The 22,720-nt window shown below is 32.8% G+C and overlaps 1 protein-coding gene across 1 annotated transcript in view; it reads right to left on the reverse strand.

Annotated features, from left to right (window-relative positions):
* LOC142338348 (uncharacterized) overlaps nucleotides 1-20,703 on the reverse strand; it is a 40,167-nt gene extending 19,464 nt beyond the window's left edge. Inside the window, exon 1 of the mRNA XM_075388059.1 lies at nucleotides 19,980-20,703. The gene's annotated coding sequence lies outside the window, so the exon portion shown is untranslated. The remainder of the gene's footprint in view (nucleotides 1-19,979) is intronic.
* Between the last annotated feature and the right edge of the window lie 2,017 nt (nucleotides 20,704-22,720).

Genomic DNA, 22,720 nt, shown 5'->3' on the forward strand with positions numbered 1-22,720 from the left:
ACCCAATATAGGTTTGATAAAGTTGTTTTGGTAAAAAATCATCAAGTTTTATGGTTTGTGTTTTTTTGCTTGAACTATTGGGTTTAGCAGGTTTTTTTTAATTTTGTATACGGGGCCAATTTGTTTTTTTTTTGTATTTTCAGCTAGTCCCTCCAATAGAAGACTTAGTGAGGTTCAACTGAGGCCCAAGCAAAAATATAGTGTTTTTCTTAAAAAGATTGATTGTTTCAATGAGTTCGAAACCTTGACTTCCGATTTTTTCCTATTTTTGTGGTTATTTTGTAGTCCTAAGACATTTAAAGATTTAAGATGTTTTCTGCCTTTGACGATTACATCTCTTAATTTTGAATAGTAGGAGAATTTTTAAATATTTTCATCTCTCTTTCCTGTTGTAGATTATTAGGTGATAAAAGCAGGGTATCAGAGTCAAAGTATGATGTGTGAACTGATATTTACGATCCTTTTTGTTAAAATCTAGTAGCAAAATTTTGTCAATTAATTTTTTGTATTGTCCAAAAAAAACTATCACAAAAGTTTGTTCCAATGTTTTCTTGTATATGCTTTTTTCATTAAAATGATTCTCTACCAAATCCAATTTTGCTCAAAACCTGTTTTTAGTTCAACTCTGAGAAAAAACTAATAACAATCTTTTATTTCAAAAAACCAACCCCCTCAATGCTTCTATAACATTACCATCTCTAAACAATTTTTTTCAAATTGGTTAATATCAAAATAATCTGTAATAGCTAACCTCATTTACAAAAGTACAAATGGAAACACAGTTTAATATAGTAATTTGCCTGCTTTTGAAGGTGCGTGTTTTCAATGACCGTCCAATAGCGCATTTTTGAAAATAATTGATATAGAATACATAAAACATTAAATCATCTATTTTTTCAAGAAAATTTAAAATATTCACGGAGAAAATAAAAAGTTGCAGAAGAAAAATGAATATATGCAATTTTCTATAAATTTTTCCACAGTATGTTGATGTCCACGTGACGTAATTTTGCTGAAACAAATCTCTATATTTCTCTCTCTGTCTATTACTCCCTCTGCGTGTGTCTGTCTGGCTCTCAAATTTTTGCTGTTAATGATTGCGTTTTTCCTCTCTCTCTCTCTCTCTCTCTCTCTCTCTCTCTCTCTCTCTCTCTCTCTCTCTCTCTCTCTCTCTCTCTGTCTCTCTCTCTTCTTTTCTTTAGTTTGCACATTATATTCAAAAAACTGCCTCCAGAAGATGTTGGCGTTTAAAAAATAATTGTTCGAAGTAGCAAATTTTAAATGATGGTTAGAGTTTTTACAAGCTCAAAATGAAGTTGATCTGGGCTTATGGAGAAAATTGAGGCGTTTGGTGAAGATTTGTTCTCAATTTTGCTTACTAAATATAGTTTGAAGTCTAAGATTTGTTCGAATTCCTCTCCCTAATTATGCTTTTTTTAAAAAAAAAATGAGATTATATTATTGCCAAATATAGCGTTACAGTAAAACTGATAAAATAAAGTACATTTTAAAGCAGCTCTAAGATTCTAATTTTTTATAATCAATTGACAATCAAAAAATCATTTGCGACAGTTTTCAAACGCTCAAGTTTAACGTTAGGTATAAAAGGAATAATAAAACGAAGTTGTAGTCATATACAATCCAATACACATCGTTTTACAAAACTAATGGATTCTTATAATAAAAAATGTTTGGAACTGATAATTTCGCAATTGCTGTATATGAACTCCAAGCATCAATAACTTTTTCTGATGAGAACAAATAATCCGTTTTTCGAATTAATTTTATGCAGTTAAAAATAATTTTCGAAGATAAGCTTCACTTTGTGCTCATATATGCAGGATTTATATGCTTGTGTTCATTGCCAGCCGGAGATTTCTATTATAGATGGCATCAAACGTCATCAATGTAGTGTGATAGCTACACTGATCGAGTGTTTTTCGCTGGAAATATGTTTATCCCGATTGAATTTGATAGCGTGCTTTTCAATGGATGATTCAGCGTTGACATGCTCTGTGGTCTTATCATTAACATATGGGCAAGTTTTCTTAACACAGACAGATTTAAATCCATTGCAAGTGAAATCAAAATCTTCTTTGCACTAAGACATTTATAGGATCTAAGACCTTTATCACAGCTCGACTTAAGATTGGGTTAAACAAATTTGTGGTTTTTGAGCAGTTAAAACAATTTGAACAGGTTTAATTTTGGTCAATTATTGACGTTCTTTTGGTAGGTTTATTCTGTGATGTTAAAACAACAGTTTTTCATTCATAGGTTTACTGGCTGTTGTGGTTTCTGCAACTTCCGTATTGCTCCTCTTCTATTGTTTCTTTTTGGCATAAAGCACTTGGTGATTTTTGTACAACTTTACCTACCCATTGTTAGGATAATGATCTAGTTCACCAATTTTCCCAGTTTCAAAGTCATCGCTGCATAGAGTTTCTGCCAGTTACCAGTGATTCCAGTCAACAAATAGACAAACTTTATATAATTTCCTGATTGTATTGTTCTCTATTTTGTCATTTTTTAAACCAGGAGATAAATATGAGTTCTCAATTCGAACAATAATGAAAATCATTAAAAGAGAAACGTTGTTGTCTCTCATCACTGACGCTAATTGGAGGTAATGATGCGAGTAGTTTACAGATTAAAAAAACCTCTGCAGACGGCCTTATGCAGTACCCAAAGGGTCATGAACAAATCTTAGACACATTTTCACTCCCCTGACTCTCTCTCTCTCTCTCTCTCTCTCTCTCTCTCTCTCTCCCTCTCTGCTCAATGCTGCATTTTCCCCCTACAGAACTAAAATGACTAGAAAGAGTATTCCAGGGACGCAAACATTGTGTTGCTTATGTTTTGACATTTCGAAACCACGTGAAACCATTTATATCATTTCTCACACTCCAAAACTCTGAACGGTGTCAAAAATTTCCAAAACTTTGAACGTTCAGATAAACTCCGCCGATGTTGAGTTGTGTTTAAGTGTTTTCTGAGCTAATAAACGAATGTATGGTTTTCTATGATTTAAAAGCTGCTTCTAATCGAAAACCAATACGTATCCAAAATTGAATCGGGGCATTTTTAGAAACTACTTCAGTTTTCTAAAAAAAATTTTACTCCCCTGGCTCTCTGTCTCTCTCTCTCTCTCTCTCTCTCTCTCTCTCTCTCTCTCTCTCTCTCTCTCTGCTCAATGCTGCATTTTCCCCCTACAGAACTAAAACGACTAGAAATAGTATTCCGGGGACGCAAACATTGTGTTGCTTATGTTTTGACATTTTGAAACCACGTGAAACCATTTATATCTTTTCTCACACTCCAAAATTTTGAACGGTGTCAAAAATCAGCGTTCAGATAAACTCGGCCGATGTTAAATTGTGTTTAAGTGTTTTCTGAGCTATTGATTCATGAACATTCTATCTTATTGATTACAAAATTTCCGCAAGTGTTCAACCTTTATTTGCTAACACGTTTTTCTGACAGTTACCATATTCAATGAATTTAAAATGATTAAAAAATACCAAAATTTCCAATAGGGGTTCCATTGTAGGTCATGGAAAATCGAAGAATAGTCGTGTGTGTCTAATATACGAATGTATGGTTTTCTATGGTTTAAATTCAAGACTTTTTGCATGATTTTTTCTACTATGATTTTTTAAACTGTTGATCACCTTTGTCTTTTTGCTGCTACATTATGAACATGAAATCAATTAAGTTTTTACAACAACTCCAAGTTAAATAGATCCATTGGGTCATTACAAGGAAAAAAATTTGGCAAACATTGTGTTGCTTATGTTTTGACATTTTGAAACCACGTGAAACCATTTATATCATTTCTCACACTCCAAAAGTTTGAACGGTGTCAAAAATCAGCGTTCAGATAAACTCAGCCGATGTTAAATTGTGTCTAAGTGTTTTCTGAGCTATTGCATCATGAACATACTATCTTATTGATTACAAAATTGCAGCAAGTGTTCAACCTTTATTTGCTAACACGTTTTTCTAACAGTTACCACATTCAGTGAATTTAAAATAATTAATAAAGACCAAAATTTCCAATAGGGGTTCCATTGTAGGTCCTGGAAAATCGAAAAATTGTCGCGTGTGTCTTATATAAAAATGTATGGTTTTCTATGGTTTAATTTCAAGACTTTTTGCATGATTTTTTTACTATGAATTATTAAACTGTTGATCAACTTTGTGTTTTTGCTGCTGCATTGTGAACATGATATCATTTAAGTCTTTACAACAGCTCCAAGTTAAATAGATCCATTGGGTCATTACAAGGGAAAAAATTTGGTTGAAGGGATATCTAATATGGCTTTCAATTTTGCTATAACCACTTCAAAAAGAAAAGGACAAGTTTGTTTTTGTGGTGATGGGAAAACAGTCAGAAAAAGAAAAAGACATCAGAGAAAACGTTTTGACTTGTTTTGGGAATTGGCACTTCAAAAGCCAATTTTCTCTTTTAAGCAAACATTGAAAATATTGATGGCAGAAACTCAATTAAATTTTTCTTTCATTAAATGTTTTATTCGAAAAGCTGCTTCTAACCGAAAACCAATACGTATCCAAAATTGAATCGGGGCATTTTTTGAAACTATTTCAATTTTCTAAAAAAAAAATTTACTCCCCTGGCTCTCTGTCTCTCTCTCTCTCATCTCTCTCTCTCTCTCTCTCTCTCTCTCTCTCTCTCTCTGCTCAATGCTGCATTTTCCCCCTAGAGAACTAAAACGACTAGAAAGAGTATACCGGTGAGGCAAACATTGTTTTGCTTATGTTTTGACATTTTGAAACCACGTGAAACGATTTATATCATTTCTCACACTCCAAAATTTTGAACGGTGTCAAAAATCAGCTTTCAGATAAACTCAGCCGATGTTAAATTGTGTTTAAAGGTTTTCTGAGCTATTGCTTCATGAACAGTCTATCTTATTGATTACAAAATTGCAGCAAGTAATCAACCTTTATTTGCTAACACGTTTTTCTAACAGTTACCATATTCAGTGAATTCAAAATGATTAATTAAGACCAAAATTTCCAATAGGGGTTCCATTGTAGGCATGGAATATCGAAAAATTGTCGCGTGTGTCTAATATACGCATGTATGGTTTTCTATGATTTAATTTCAAGAATTTTTGCATGATTTTTTCTACTATGAATTAATAAACTGTTGATCAACTTTGTGTTTTTGCCGCTAAATTATGAACATGAAATCATTTAAGTTTTTACAGCAGCTCCAAGTTAAATAGATCCATTGGGTCATTACAAGGGAAAAAATTTGGTTGAATGGATATCTAATATAGCTATCAATTTTGCTATAACCACTTCGAAAAGAAAAGAACGAGTTTGTTTTTGTGGTGATGGGAAAACAGTCAGAAAAAGAATATGAGATCAGAGAAAAACGTTTTGACTTGTTTTGGGAATAAGCACTTCAAAGGCCAATTTTCTCTTTTAAGCAAACAGTGAAAACATTTATGGCAGAAGCTCAAATAAATTTTTCTTTCATTAATTGTTTTATCCGAAAAAGTGCTTCTAATCGAAAACCAATACGTATCCAAAATTGAATCGGGGCATTATTAAAAACTATTTCATTTTTTTAGAAACATTTTCAAAAAATCTGTCTTAAGATAGAAATTTTATTCCATGAAATAGCTAGACACAGGTGTTATTGCAGTTATCAGAAACTTGAGAAGTTCTAAAGTTGACGCAAGGTTACCCTTGGCAACATATGGAGTGAATGGTTACAAGACAATTTATCCAATTTCATTTTAACCAGTTCCATTTTACTCTACGCCATTTTCCCAACCTGCTTTTTACCCAATGCCATTTACCAAATGCCATTTTAACCAATACCAACCTACCCAATGCTCTTTGATGTTTTCGTTCAATTATTCGATTTCAATTTAACAGTCGCTATTATAAGGATGATTTAAAATATGTATTTGGACAATATAATCCCATGTTCGGTTGTGATATTTTCATATCAAGTCCCACGGGTTATTTAATTATATAGTCGGCTAATATCATGTTCAGTTGTGATAGTATCATATCATGTCCCACGGGCCATTCATTTAATTATATAGTCTGCTAAATAGTCGCTCTGGTAAATTTAGCAATAGGGTAAATTGGGTAACTTGGCATTGTGTAAAATGGCATTGGGTAAAATGGCAGTGACTAAATTTTCGTGACACCGTAGTGAATAAAGTTATGCACTTATGCGTTAACAAAAACAAGAATAAGAAATTTCAGCAGTTTTTAAATGTATTCCCAAAATTTTTCCCAAAAATTCAATCTGACATTAAAAATTGTCAGAAGAAAAGCGAGGACAACAAGTTATCTAGTTTCGAGGACAAGTTATTTGAATAGAGTTATGGGATTTTTTGCCAAATGAGCAAATGAGGTTTTTTCTTCTATGAAAACGAATTTCTGGCAACGGTTTGAACGAACAGGTTTTGAGGGGTTCGAACAGGAACCAAAAAATGCACTGTTTTTCGGACTGAACATATGAAGCCTGCTCTATATTACATCACCTACCCCCCCCCCCTCTCACCGTCTCTCTCCTCGCCAGATTAGCGTAACTTCGCTTCCACTCCCCCCCCCCCTCGCCATGTGACTTTTCTTACATATTTCAGCGATTTATAACAACACATCATTTTTAACTGGTGTATTTGACGGCACGTGTAGTGGGGCTAGACTTGATTTCGCTCAATTAGAATTCAAGTTTGACTCAAATTGACTCAAAGAAAGCTGCAATATCGGCATAAATTTATACAAAACCAATAATGTTGACAATTATCCGGTTCTTAATCTACAACAGTTAAAACTATTTAGCAAAAAGTGGGACACTGAAATTCAACTTAATCTGTAATGTCAACCTAGATTTGAAAAATGTCAAAGCAGCTAATTATTAAACGTCAGTCAAGTTTAACAAACTGTTTAAAATATAAAATTGGAGTTGGATTAAGTTGACGGTTTAGATTAGTTTAAGTTTGAGTTGCTCATTCTACTGTCAAATTGCAGTGGCGTCAAATTCTAATTAAAGCGTTCAAACTTGACGCCATTTTAATTGTAACCAAACCCCGTCCGTTTTCAAGCAGATTAGAATGAGGTACTGAGTGTAAATCCAAAAAAATATTTATACTCAACTTCACTTCAGTTCGATCCATTTAACTGTACTCCAAATTATTCACAACTATTTTTATCACAAAAATGTAACAATATTGGCAACAGTATTAAGGCTATTAAACTCAGAAACGTTAAAACACTAACGTGCGAGTTTTAAAATGCCAGATCTCCGTAGCGCCAAGTTCTATAGCTTTAACTGTGCTTTATAAAGTTCCAAATTTTGAAAAACTTGTCATGCTCATGTTTCAAGTGTATGTTATATTACTGGTTTTCGACGTATCGTGTTAAAAAGGATGCAAGGCCACACATTGAAACCATTAACAATGGAAGCAGTAGTCTAATTTGCATAATTTACGAGTGGGCATGTGTTTTGCATGCGTCATTATAGATGTTCTATGAACAAAATTGATCGTTGATGCTGAATATTACATCAAAAGTCCTGTACTACTTGCCATCGGACATGTGACGTAATAGCTAGTATCATTGGACAGTTGACTATATAAGAAAACTTAATTATATTGAATTGTTCACCTAATCTTCAGTATATATGACCATGTTTTTACTCTAGGTACAGCTCTACTAACCGATGCCAAAATCACGCACATATATCAATTAAGCAAGGTGACGTCACTCTTCGCAAATCACTGGAAAATGTTGAGGTATATATTGAACCGCTGCTTTTTGATCTCATTCATCAGAGTCACAATACATTAGGAAGTAATTAATGCCTTACAAAATGTTCCTCGGAACAGTTCTTCATTTACAAATTAATTCAAATTGAATCATTCACTTCTAATAAAACAATTTTGAAGAAAAACGGTCACAAAGTTTTCAGCATCTAAAACATCTAAATCATACTGAACAAAATTTACACTTCGACTGAGGATCTTGTTCATGATTATAGACAATTATCAGAGTACATGGTGAGATAATTGCCAACAAATTTTCTACTAAATACGTCATAAATTCGGTTGAAAATCAAACTGCAATGTTGAAAATTAGGCAGAGAAATTTAGATACAGCATAGTAGATAATTGAGCGATATTCGTTTTTGTTAATTTGCCACAAACATTTAATTTGACCGGACTTTGTTCCCAAAATTGGCCACAAAATGCTTTTATGAATTGCAAGTTTTTTGAAAATAATCAAAGTCTTAAAATTTCAGGACAAAACACGATTTCACCCAATTTTAGTAAGAGTAAAATAATTTGGAAAGTATAAAAAAACAAAACTCAAACAAAAAATGCTGATTGCGGTTAATGATCAAACAATTAGAGTTCTCGATCTACACAAGTTTTGAGGAAAAAAAGTTTTTTAATGTAAGGGTCTCGAACTCATTAGTACTTATAGTATTCATAGTACTCATAAGTATTCCAGGGACGCAAAGCATTGTGTCGCTTATGCTTTGACATTTTGAAACTACGTGCAAACTTTTATATCTTTTCTCACACTCCAAAACTTTGAAGAGTGTCAACAATCAGCGTTCAGACAAACTCCGCCGATGTTCATTTGGGTTTCAGTGTTTTTTTCTGGCAGTTGCCTCATTAGCAGTAGTTCCTGTTATGTTTTGAAGATCACAGAATTACAGTGTTGAGCACTATGCTAACGCGCTTTTCCGACAGTTCCATTAACCATTTCATTCCAAAAATGATTATTAAAAACCAAAAGCTCCAGTATGGGCTCCAATTCAGGTCTTGGAACACCGTAAAAATTGATACCTGCGTCTAGTAAACGAAACAGAATTTTAATAGCTTCCCTGACTCTGACTTTTTAATTGATTTTGTCAACCGCGATTTCAAAAGTTGTTGCCCAAACTTGTGTTTTTGTTGCCACGTCAAGAAAATGAAAACATTTAAATTTTCTACATTTGCTCCGGCTTAAGTAGAATCATTGGGACAGTACGATGAAAAAACTTTAGTTGCATGGATATCTAAGATAGCTATTTTTTTTATAAACACTTTTTAGAGAGAAGAACAAGTTTGATTTTTTGAGGTGATGGGAGGGCAGTGAGAAAAACATTGTGAAAACAGAAGAAAACTTTTTCACTAGTTTTAACAATCGGCATATCGAAGGCCATTTTTCCTTTTTGAGCAAAAGATGAAAAAAATGATAGAAGAAAGTCAATTAAGCTATTCGGTCAAAGTAAAAATAAAAATGTTTTCAGTTCTTTTCCAAAAAGTATTCCAATAGCTGCCTCTAATTGGAACCCAAAACAAAACATTTATCCAAAATTGAGCCGGGTTTTTTTTCAAAACTAATAATATCTTCCTAGGAATATTTTAAGAAAAATCTGTCTCAGGATAAAACTTTCAATCCAGGAATTAACTACTCGCAAATGTTATTGCAGTTATCAGAAATGTGAGAGGATTTAGAGTTTTGGAAAGGTTACCTTTGGCAACATAAATAGTGAATAAAAAATACACTCATGCGTCAACTAAAAAAAGAATAAAAAATTTAGCAATTTTAAAATAAAAATTTCAAAGTTTTGCCAAAATTCAATTTGACTATGCGTTTGGACAGGAAGCAAGAAGCTGCCATGCTCATGTTTCAAGTGTTTATTATACTTCTGGTTTTGGATGTATCGTGTTACCCAAAGATTGAAACGAGACCACACGTTGCAAGCTTAACGGAAGCAATAGTCTAATATGAGTATTTTACGAAATGTTGTGTTTTTTTGCATTCGTTCTTATTGCTGCTCTATGAACAAAAATGATCAATGATACTGAATATTACATCAGAAGACCTAGAATACTATTTATTATTGGAAATTTGACGTAGTAGCTAGTATCATTGGACAGATGATATATCACAAAACTAAATTTTTGGATTGTTGACCTAGAATTGAGAAACCAGGCAGTACAGTTATTTTGTACGGTGCCGTAAAATCCTAATACGGCTGTATACACTGCCGTACTAAGTTTCATATTTTGTCTACGGCACCGTATAATTATGAATAAGTTCTTAAACTTTTGTCTACCGTAGGCAACTTGGCAATCTTCAGTATATATATGACCATGTTTTTACTCTAGGTACAGCTGTACTAACCGATGCCAAAATCAGGCACATCTATCTATTAAGCAAAGTCACGTAACGCGTCTATAGTCACATAAAAAACTTTGCAACGTTTGCATATTTAGCTACACAGCATATTTTGATACTCTTCATCAGAGTCACACTACATTAAGAAGTTACAGGTCTTCAATTTACAAATTAAATTATATTGAATCATTCACCTCTAAAAATACAATTTTGGATAAAAACGGTCACAAATTTTCAACATCTAAAAGATCTAAATCATATTGAACAAAATTTACACTTTGGCTGAGGATATCGTTCATGATTATGTACAATTATCAGAGTACATAGAGAGGTAATTGCTCATGGATTATGTCTATTGTCTTGGGAAATGAAGCTACTTTAGAATCTATCCAATAGAATAAACAGACGGTACAGCGATCAGTTTTCCCTTCTCCTCTGTCTTCGTATTAACATGTAAAACTCAATTGATCTTGGTTATCAACGATTAATCGGCTTTGCAATTTCACAACACATTCTCAAAAACCGTTTGAGCATATAGAGGTTGCCCAAAATGCTTTTTATTGCAACAAGTCAGATTAAGAATATCATCTTCTTTTGCACTTTCTGATTTCGTTTACAAAAAAGAGGAAGACATTCGAAAATCAAACAAATAAAATTTGCACTACCCCAAATCAAAAATGATACAAGTGAGCCCTTGTATTGAAAAATATATTTAATCTATGTCATTCGTTTATTTAGAATTCAAGTTGTTTTGTATAGTAAATTCACATTTTCTAAAGGCCAAAATCTAAAATCAAATGGAACTCATTTTGAAAAAAACTTTATGATGTAAGTTTTCCATATTTGTCAATTTTAACGACATTTATTTTTTTCAAGTTTTTTTGACATTTGCTTCTTTGGGGAACTTTTAATTTGCTTCCGTGGTGCATGGCTTAAAACAGAACCGTCTCAATATTCAAGGGTACTTCTCAGTTCTGACAATTGCTTCACCAAGTTTTACCAAAGAGAGTTTTAATTTATCCAAACAACTTGCAGTAGTTTCTGTTTTCTACCTGTTTTTATATATCAAAGAGTTTGCAATAAAAATTCCAAATAATCTGAACCAAATTACAACTGGCAATAAATTGGTCAAAACGAAATTTGAACAAAAATTTAACATTAGGGCCAATCTGAATATAGAAAGCAGTATGAGACCATTCTGACTAAAAAAAGTTATTAGATCTTTTTTGATTAAGTTGATTTAAAATATTAAAGCAATGTGTGTTTAGAAGTTTTTTGGTGTTGCACGAGCTTTGTTTGTATCTCTACAACCATGAGTTTCGGAGGTAAATTTTAACTACTTGAGCAGTTTTTTTTGAAAAATGGCTCAGTGACCAACAGTGAATGAATCACCTGGGAAATTTTTCGAGATCTTTGAATCATCTAAAAACAAAAACAATCAAGTTAATTTTGAAAAGAAAATTGAAAACAAAAACTGCAAAAACGTTTGATAATTTTTGAACTAAATTTGAAGAATTTTCATCGCCTCTATTCGGGCGTCAGTATTTAAAAACGTTAAGCTCAATTTTTCGCCTAAATTTGAAATCTTTGTATTCCGTTTATTTAACTTTCTGGACCATCAGAAAGAGAACAAGTTATTTTTAAAGTCATTAAAGTTCAGTATACACATGTTGAACAGCCATTTTTAAAAGAAAACATTTGTTTGTCACCAGAGGTCTCCAAATCTTATCAAAAATAATTACAGTTATGGTAGGTCGGGACACATAAGTTGGGGAGGATAAGTCGGGGCATATAAGTCAATTATATGGCTAGGTCGGGGAAAATGGTTTTCAACAGAATCAGGACGACTTTTCAAATGGATGACACCTAAAGTTTGTGTCAAAGGACGAAAAATAGATTTATTACAATCAAAATCTCAATATCCGCTGATAATTAATTTTTAGTTGACAGGTCGGTAGGTGCACTTCTCCGCCGCCATAACCGGACTGTTGTATCCAAATTACATCTGAAATTGCGTGAGAGGCATGGACTACGTCAGTGGTGTGTAATTTAGTAGACCATTTAGTAAACCAAACTATGACAATGAAACTTCAATTTTTTTCAGTAAGAAATGAATTAAATGTTCTAATTCTGCTGGAAAAATTCAAAGTTTAGTAGGCAAAACAAATATTTCAAGAATTAAGGAAAGTTTCTAAAAACACAAAACCCTGGATTTCTACTCCTCCATAGCATATCAAAACTAAAGAACAGATTGCAAAATAAAACAATGATACACCAAACAAGGCGGCTCGTTAATGTGCGTTCGCACATGATGTTCCGACCCGAGCTCATCTACATTTTTGACTAAATTGTCAACCAAATGAAGAGATAACAAAAAAATAGATGTTTGAGTTTAAAGCAAACGTTACACAACTTATCTACTAATTGAATTACACAATGCCATGCCTCATTACAGCGCCAACGTGATCTGACATTAAAGAGACTAAGAGACAAAAAAACAAAAAACAAACTTAGCACAAACAAAAATTTCACGGCAAAAACGGAATATCTAAATTTAAAAGCACCTAGTAACAACGTCAAAGTGCAGTCAGGTAAAACCGTAACTAGACAAGTTTACTCTTCTCTAACAATACAGCAGATGGAAAAATTTCTTAATGAGACTGGGTAACAAGCCGACAAAGAGAATGAACGGTGAGGCGAATCTTAAAAAATTAATCAACATTTTTACACCAAGAAATTCCAAAAATCTTAAAAATCATCAGCTTTAAACTAAATAATCCTTAATAAAGTACTAAAAACTCAATCCAAAACCAAAAGGACCTGTTTTTGGTTAGACTAAGCCATAGAAGCGAACTGAAGAGAAGATCAAAAAATTACAAACGATTTGCGAAAACACAAGCTATTGCTACCATTAAAGTCATTAGCTATCATCTGAATATTATGTTTTTTTAATTCAATTGTTCAATTCTACTTATTCAGCTGAAGAGATTAAATAAGTTTCCTTGCGCCACATTTGAAAACCACTGGGATCTGTTATCACGCGATTGTTCTGAAAGAAGAGGAAAAAGAAACACAAAAATTGGCCACTCAATAAACGTTCAGAAATACGCATATTGTTCAGAAAACGCAATTAACAAAACAAACATTGTGAGAAATAATATCAATAGATAAGTTATGTCTTGAAATACAAGAAATTGGATGGGACCTCTCATTGATGAAAATAAGTTACAATTTGACGAAAAGAACAACAAAAACTGAAAAATTTGAAAAAAAAACTTCAATATGATTATCATAAACTTTAAGACTATTCACTATAAACTAACTGCTTCGGGTAAAATCATGCATTCAATGCTCATTTAGAAGCCAATGAGAGTTGTCTGCAATTTAGGGCTACCTAAAGAACAAAAAGAGTAAATTCAAGAAAAAAGTGAGCGAGAGAAGTGTGGAAGGCACTAAAAAAAATGAACTTTTCACTAAAAACTCTTCTATTTTCAATCAATTTTTAAGAGCAAGGAGATTTCTTATATTTATCAAAGTGATTTCAAAAAATCAACAAATATATACAAATACATTAGAACAACGAAATTTTCGAGAAAACACGTATTATCAACGCAATAAATTTTATTAGCCTTCAACGCAAGCCAGTAAATACACTAAATCATGCCTCGACTTGACAATAAGTTTGTTTGACAATCATATTTCATCAATAAGACCTTACAGCCAGTTATTGACTATGAAAACGACAACAGAGACAGGCAAAAACAAATTATTCAGTAGAAAACTGCCAGAAGAATATGTGGAAGCAATACAAATCATAAGCTCTTCTCTGAAAACTTTATCTATGATCCGTTGAACTTTATCCCTAAAACAATGGAGACCATCAGCATTAGGATGATGTAATAAGATTTCAAAAGGTTCCAAAAATAAAACAAAGTACGCAAAAATTTAAAAAAATATATGAAATCTCGTGGCATTGAAGTTTTAAAACTATTAGGTAGAAGATAAAACCGCTAACCAGATAATATTTAGCTGCAGTAGAACAAAAAAAGTCCCTATTTGTGACATTGACCAACAGTTCAAGAAAAAACTTAGGATTGGTTAATATTAAAAAAAATCGAAAAACTGTTTTTAACTCATAACAGCCATTATACTCAAAATCTTTCAACGGAGCTCAATATGTACGCGCAGATATAATCCTATGGGAGGATAAAGATGTTTGTTACGCATAGATAAATCTCATGAATTCACAATAAGTCTTATGACTGTCAAAACAATAACAAAATCAGGCAAAAACCAAAATTCGATTAAAAAAAATGCGAGAAGAAAGTGTCGAAGCCGATGAAACCATTAGTTTTTCTCTGAAAACTTTATCTGTGATCCACTGAACGTCCCTATAAAGCCAATGGGATTAAAAAATGATTTGGATAATTTGTATAAGGTTTGGATATTGTGATAAGAGTTCAAAAGTAACCAATAATAAAAAAAAGGTCCAAAAAAAATTTTAAAAAAATAGAAAGCGTGTGTCATTGAAGACATATAACCAATAGTTAGAAGACAAAACCGCTAATCAATTTAAATTTGGTGTCATTAGGAAGGAAGAGGGTGCTGTCACTCCTGGACTGACTTACAGTTCACGATAATAAATTTTATTCTTTAACGTTAAAAAAATCGAAAAAATAATTTTTAAGTCTTAACAGCCGTTGGCTGTCCCCTCAAAGCACTAGATATGTTCACTTAATGCTCATTAAAGAACATATTGCACTGTTAGTCGATGCCATAGAATAAAAAAAACCATTAAAACCTCAAAAAGAAATTCAAATATTCAATTAAAATTACGAAAACTCAGAGTCGAAGACAAAAAAAACATAAACAATTCCTTGAAAACGATGTTTTTTGTTCATTGGGCTTAATTTGACTGTGAAGGAGGTTTGTCATTAAAAGAACCTTGATACAAAAAGTGACTTGTCTCTAAGTGACTAAAAAAAAGCAAAAAAAGAGAAAAGTTTTATAAAAAAAAGCTCTCAAATAGAATTCGATTTTTTTATATAGTGAACTTCCCAATGAGACCAGAACTGGTCTTTTATCGCCTTTAGTCTATTAGGAACAAAAAAATGGTCCATTGTTTAGCGTGAAATTTAATTTTGAAAAACTATTTTCATAGAAATTATTTTAATTTGGAGAAAAATTACACTAAAAGTGAACAAATATCGCGTGTTCACACAAAACTTCAATCCTCGATAACTCCTCGAAAAAAACAAAAATAAAAAAAATGTTTTAATTTTGAATTCTACGCTGGACCAGCTTTTTAATGATACCACTCACATTTCTCTCCGACGAATATATCGATCGGCCAAAATTGACTGAACAAAAAAAACCCATTTCAGTATATATTTCCTCCCCCCACAAGTGGGGTCGGAACAATTAAATAAAAGTCTAAAAACCGGCTGCACAAATATAACAAATAGTTTCATCTTGTAGTTGTATACTGCAAAGAACTACTGAACAAGACGGACTTATTTGTTTTTGCTCTTCGTTAGGACAAATTAATTTTTACAATATAAATATTAATTTTAAAAAAGTGGATAGCTGATTAAATTTTTAGTTGATTAAAAAATTTGTTGCATTTTTGCCTTCTAACGTAAAAATTTAATACCAAATTCACCAAGACCATAGTAGTGCCTGCCGCTATACTTTTTGTGCGCCTTTAACCGATCAAAAAGCATCTTTTAGTACTTTTTGAATGCCATTCGTGGAAAAAACGTGACTTGCATGCAATAGAAAAACATGCAGTGCAGAAACCTAAAATGAAAAGCATTCAAAATTGTTAGTGACATTCGTCATTAAAACTTTTGCAGGTTTTTTTTTAAATTTCAGCATCCAAGGGGAGTCAATTATTATTGGAAGACGTTGTTAATATTCATTTTCTCAAACCAACTATAGCCGATTTATGTGGTGAAAATTAACTTGTTATTTTTGAAAGCCTTATGTAGGTGATATTCCTCTTGGCTTATTGGCTTCTTTTCAACTTATTTAGAAAACACAGATGACGGGGCCGATAGATTGCAAATCGCGCTCATATTCAATAAGTGCGATCGAATAACTTTTTATTGGAAAAAATAGATAATGACGCATTTGTCCTGAAATAGAATTTTTTGGAAGCTCTTACTTAAAAGACATTTAACCACAAAAATTGATTTAAAATTTTTTCCGAATCCAATTTTCCGAAAATTTTAAATCCAATATTTTCCGATGCTTAAGAATAACGAAAGTAATTAGCATTTTGACAAAACCTCGCCGTGAAGTTGACATCGATATTCTATTATAAGTATTGTTATTTTGATTTATCTTTCTTACGCTGAACTGCTCATTGAGTGAGAAATCAGCAGTTCTTTGCTTAGAAAACGAAGGCATCGTTTTGATTTTTATTAAATCATAACCCAACAATTGCTTGTTTTGAACAAAAATCTGACGTCTGAGATATGATAAATATTTCAAATAAAAAAATCCAACATTTAGATTGAAGAATGTAAGTATATTAAATATATACTAATATATATTAAAAAGCTTAGAAATACTAATTCTGGTAACTTTTGCCAAAAAAGCATCAATGTCCGGCGAACTTGTACAGAAACAAAAACTAACACTTGCATTGCAAAATAATGTTGAATAGAAATTTTTATGTAAATTTTTCTGTTTGCTTACGGCTTAAAATTACTATGTCCTGAGAAAATAGGAAGTTCAACATTTTTCATTAAAAAAGAATAACATATTCAAGCAGTTTTTCTATAACTTCTTGGGTCAAGAACGTTTTATCAACCGCATCTTCCATGTAATTTTCCACACTTTGTAGAAGAAATTTTTTACAATCCTCACCCTCAAAATATTTTTTTGACAAGCTTAGCGCAGCTTAAACACCCCTTGTCCGTAGCACTTAAAATAAGGTTCCACTTTAATGACATTCAGCTGACTTCAAAGGTTCTAGCTAATTTATTCTATGAAGCGTATATCATGTCACAAAAAATTGGCACAATGCTAAAATTGAGTCTCATTATTAGAACTGAATGAATCCAAAAAACCATTTTTTAATTTCTTTGGGGGAAAAAAGTAAAACGCAGGTTGCAGTATGTTATGAAATATGCAAAAATTCAGAGAAATGAACTAGAAAATGTAATAGATAACAGGATAATATATGAAAAACAATGCGTTGATAACCATGGAAACACATTTTTTTTTAAATTAGATTTGTTTGTTAATATATTGATTTAATACAATAATATTTAATATTTTTAAAAACGAAATAAAACCTTAAAAACAGTAATTATGATCTCAATAAGTTGAACCTAACTAAGTTGAAGATAAAATTGAAATCTGTTTGCACTCATTGCATCAACAAAAAACAAAAGGCATACAACAAAAATAGCCAGTGATATGAAAAGAATGAAGGATCCAAATTCTTATTAAAGTATAGGTTTTTGATGAACGAATCGGTACTTAGACATCTTCACTACTCGGCCACTTTGCAATTTGACATCACAGATCTCTAAAAATAATCTAGAAAAAAATTTAAGCTGAGCAATGAAACCCTTTTTTAACAAAAGAGTTTTAAATACAACACTCAACTTTACCTTTTTTCAATTTTGCATTAATTTTTGTATGGCACGTTAAGTTAGAAAAATCTTCAAAAACGACTTGTCTGATCTTAAAAACATTTTAAATCGTAGTGTCAGATTTGATTACTCAGAATTAAAATACCACCATAAAGCCAATTCAGTAGAAAATATTTAACAGTAAGATTATTTTATCAGTTTAGATTGAGACTTTGCACTCTTTTTCAGAGTTTTTATTGTTTTTTAGATATTTGAAAACCATCATGATTTTTTGTTTAAAAACTAATTAATAGCAGAACATCAAAAAAATCATGCTGTTCCATGAAGCTTTGCTAATTATCAATGTCAGTTTGTTAAAAAAAACACAAAACAATCAAGGAAGATGCTCTTTGTTGCCATATAAAATGCTGTGCCATCCATGACCACAGTTTGTTTCCGGGTTGACCCCATAATTCATAAAGTTATAAATAACATCTTCATATTATGGCGTTTATTAAAAACAGTAGTCATAAAACTTTCCTAAAAGGAGTTCTATTAAATTGAATTTCCATGAAACTTTCGCAAACGTCATGCAAAAAAACAATATGTTTCAAAAAACTAACTAAAAATTTGATACGTTGAATTTTTGCGAAAAAAAAGAATTATGATGAAGTTGTAGTCATAGAACTTCATAGAAGAATTAGTTTTGAATAATTAGAGAACAAGATTTTTTATGAAAATTTTATTGCAGCCCCTAAATTATTCAATGAGAAGTACCTTCAAAATCTGGCATCAAATACAGGAAGTATTAACGAAAAGCATTGTAGTCATAGAACTTCATAGATCAGTTTTGGTTCAACTTTATTCAATGGAAAGTAGTTAACTCTTCTTTAAAAAGCCAATTTTACTGCCATTGAGTTTTTGGTACCTCTTGTGATGTATTTTACATCCAATGTTCTGTATATTCATTGCGCTTTGCTTTTTGGTTTTGTGACGTTTTTTAATTCCTGGCCTATCGGGATTTTGTTTAGATTTTAGCTATATCATGCCTTGGATAATGGAGCATTCATTTTTGTTTATTTTGAAAGAAAACATTCAAATTGTTCTCCCCTGTAGTTTAAAAATGCTCATGAGGTCTCAGGAAATAACCGAAACTCTTTAATTACATCCTGTTGGTTGTTGGAGAAGTAGAAACCATAGAACTCTCATTTATGAAATCTTGTAGCAATAGAACTCCCATTTATAGCCGAATTTTAACCATAGAGCTTTCAATTATGACAAAATTGTAGTTTTACCAGTATTTCAAAACTTTTTGATTTATTAAACCATTGTTTCCTAATATGAAAACTCTAAGATTAAAACTTCGGTCAACCCGGGTTAATATCTGTTGGCATTGAATTCAAAAGATTTTTTTCTTAAGAAAATTTAAACCTTTGCATAGATTTTATAAAAATTATTTGGTTCCGATTTTTCCCAGGTTCCGATGTTGTTTGTAAAATTTCGTAACTCACCTCGGGGCGTAATGAGTTTCTGAGGGTTTTGCGTCTACTAAAATAATGAGTACAATCTTTTTTTATTAACAACTCACCTGTTTCCAGCGCATCTGGCATTCGGCAGATCTCTTACAAAAATATCATCTCGCTTTACAATATCGAGTCAACAATATACTCACTTTTAGTTGACCACGAGTTCTAAATCTGTAAAAATTTAAAGATGTAACAATTAAAAGCCCAGATTGCACTTTATACAAAGTTTGAAGTAATCATACTTCTCCTAGTTGGCTTCTTAGTAGTCACATTGTTCAAAGGGTAGTGCATGATTTGTGTGGTATCATATTCCAGGCCGAGGAAACATAAAAATTCACAACCCCTGAGACTGAAGCAGCTTTTGTTCAGACTTCGTGTGTTCCTACGAACCACCCCCTCCCCCTTCACTCAATCCTTTCCACCCACCAACCCATCCAACCACCCACCCTTCCATCGATCGAAAATGGCGGGGTGTACAACTCCATCTGAACATACCAGTTTTATGACTGGTTGGGGCATGGGATGTGATCCTTGCATATTAATATTGATTTTTCCACTAGACAAGATCAAAAATTTTTCTTGCAAGATTCTATCACGATTTCAAGTAACGATAACCCTTTCATCATCCTGCAAGCGTTTATTGCAAAATCCTGCAAGATCTGGCAGGGTAACCTTCTGTTCTTGACTGGGTTGAACTTACAGTTGCTGGTTTTGCATCTGAGGCGAGAGGGAAGATTCGTTACTGCTGTCATTCACAAAGGAGACGTTAAAATCCATTCTCAAATCAATAATTTGATAGTCGTCAGTTCACGCCGTTTTAGTTGAAAATAGACCCGAATGAGATAGAACAAACAGATAAACAGATTTTGATAATATTTTAAAGGAGATTTAATCAGTGTTTGAAGGAATTATAACCGAATTATAATCTTGCGAGATCCTGTTAGCAGTGGACAAAAATAGGAAAAAAGAAGGTTGAACAGAAAGTAAGGGAGGGACTGGGGTAAATTAAATTTGTATAATGGAATGTAATATCTATTTTTTACGACGTTTCTCACCTCAAATCTAAAACCACATTTTTGACGCACGAAAACCAGCCGGTATATTGTAAGCCGCGGTGTAGCGTTTTTAATTACAAACAAGAAGGGCGCTATTTTAAAAGAAAGTCAGTTTTTGTGTTATTTTGCGGCGTTTGCTTTCATTAGCAAAATGATTTTCAAAGTAATACAAAAATATCATCTCGCTTTACAATATCGAGTCAACAATATACTCACTTTTAGTTGACCACGAGTTCTAAATCTGTAAAAATTTAAAGATGTAACAATTAAAAGCCCAGATTGCACTTTATACAAAGTTTGTAGTAATCATACTTCTCCTAGTTGGCTTCTTAGTAGTCACATTGTTCAAAGGGTAGTGCATGATTTGTGTGGTATCATATTCCAGGCCGAGGAAACATAAAAATTCACAACCCCTGAGACTGAAGCCGCTTTTGTTCAGACTTCGTGTGTTCCTACGAACCACCCCCTCCCCCTTCACTCAATCCTATCCACCCACCAACCCATCCAACCACCCACCCTTCCATCGATCGAAAATGGCGGGGCGTACAAGTCCATCTGAACATACCAGTTTTATGACTGGTTGGGGCATGGGATGTGATCCTTGCATATTAATATTGATTTTTCCACTAGACAAGATCAAAAATTTTTCTTGCAAGATTCTATCACGATTTCAAGTAACGATAACCCTTTCATCATCCTGCAAGCGTTTATTGCAAAATCCTGCAAGATCTGGCAGGGTAACCTTCTGTTCTTGACTGGGTTGAACTTACAGTTGCTGGTTTTGCATCTGAGGCGAGAGGGAAGATTCGTTACTGCTGTCATTCACAAAGGAGACGTTAAAATCCATTCTCAAATCAATAATTTGATAGTCGTCAGTTCACGCCGTTTTAGTTGAAAATAGACCCGAATGAGATAGAACAAACAGATAAACAGATTTTGATAATATTTTAAAGGAGATTTAATCAGTGTTTGAAGGAATTATAACCGAATTATAATCTTGCGAGATCCTGTTAGCAGTGGACAAAAATAGGAAAAAAGAAGGTTGAACAGAAAGTAAGGGAGGGACTGGGGTAAATTAAATTTGTATAATGGAATGTAATATCTATTTTTTACGACGTTTCTCACCTCAAATCTAAAACCACATTTTTGACGCACGAAAACCAGCCGGTATATTGTAAGCCGCGGTGTAGCGTTTTTAATTACAAACAAGAAGGGCGCTATTTTAAAAGAAAGTCAGTTTTTGTGTTATTTTGCGGCGTTTGCTTTCATTAGCAAAATGATTTTCAAAGTAATACTCGAAGACGTAAAGGTATATGGAGGCATGTTGATTTCCCTCTCTACTCGCAATCATTTCAGCCCAGAAAATGGAACAAGAAAAACAAGTTATTATTATTACTATCTCGGCTCATTCTCATTGGTCAAAATGATATAACACAACAAGGTTAATCATGATAAGGAAAAAAGACTACCAGTCAATTTTGAGGCCAGTAACTGCGTACTAAATATTGACTAAATTGTGTCTAAAAAAGGTAAAGGAAGAAATTTAGGAGTCCGAAATCGGACATTATTTAGTCGTCGAAATTGGTGACAATTTTTCTAACCTACTTTGTGATTAGTTGGGTTATCTGTTTATTATATTGTGCGGGGGAAATGTATTTATTGAATTATGGGGAAAATTAATATATTTTTGCATCAAACTGAACAGATAAAAGTCTAAACTGTCCGTGCTAAATATATAGTTAATATCGATTTGGTATATTTGTTCAAAAGGGTTCACTGAATCGGCGGGCGGAATGTAATTATTGAATCCCCTTTCATCTCATTGTGAAAAAAATCACAAATAAAAATATTAACTTGTACACACAAATGATTAAAAATTAATCCATACTTTCAAACTAGTGGAATGAAAGAATAATTCCGCCATTTTCCCATTTCCTTTTCAAATTGGGGGAATGAGAGAAATACAAAGGTGTGGTGGTGGTGGGGTGGGGGGGGGGGGGGGGGGTGGGGGGGGGGGTATAAGGAGATAAGTTTCTGTCTTTTTCAATGTTCAATGGCAGAAGATCAGGTGACTTATCCTTACTTAGCTCAAACTCTGGCTTTGGGGGGGCGGGGGGGAGTTAAGAGGGGTTGCAGAAAAAAAAGGGGGAGGGATATTAATATTTGTTGCGGTTGTTTACAGAATATAATTTAAAACAAGGAGGGTTTGTTTTGTTTCATGCGCAATGGGGTGTTATTGAGCTATTGAATAAGACAAAAGGAGTTCAAATAAAACGAACTAGGAGAACAAAACATGGATAATGAACATTTCCGTGCATGAGAGCATTTTAACGTTTTTACATTTCTTCTCTTTTAAAGATTAATTGCAAACAACTATATCTCAAAG

The sequence above is a fragment of the Convolutriloba macropyga genome, chromosome 4 (genome assembly GCF_964194025.1).
Source record: "Convolutriloba macropyga chromosome 4, txConMacr16.3, whole genome shotgun sequence".
NCBI classification, from domain to species: domain Eukaryota; kingdom Metazoa; phylum Xenacoelomorpha; order Acoela; family Convolutidae; genus Convolutriloba; species Convolutriloba macropyga.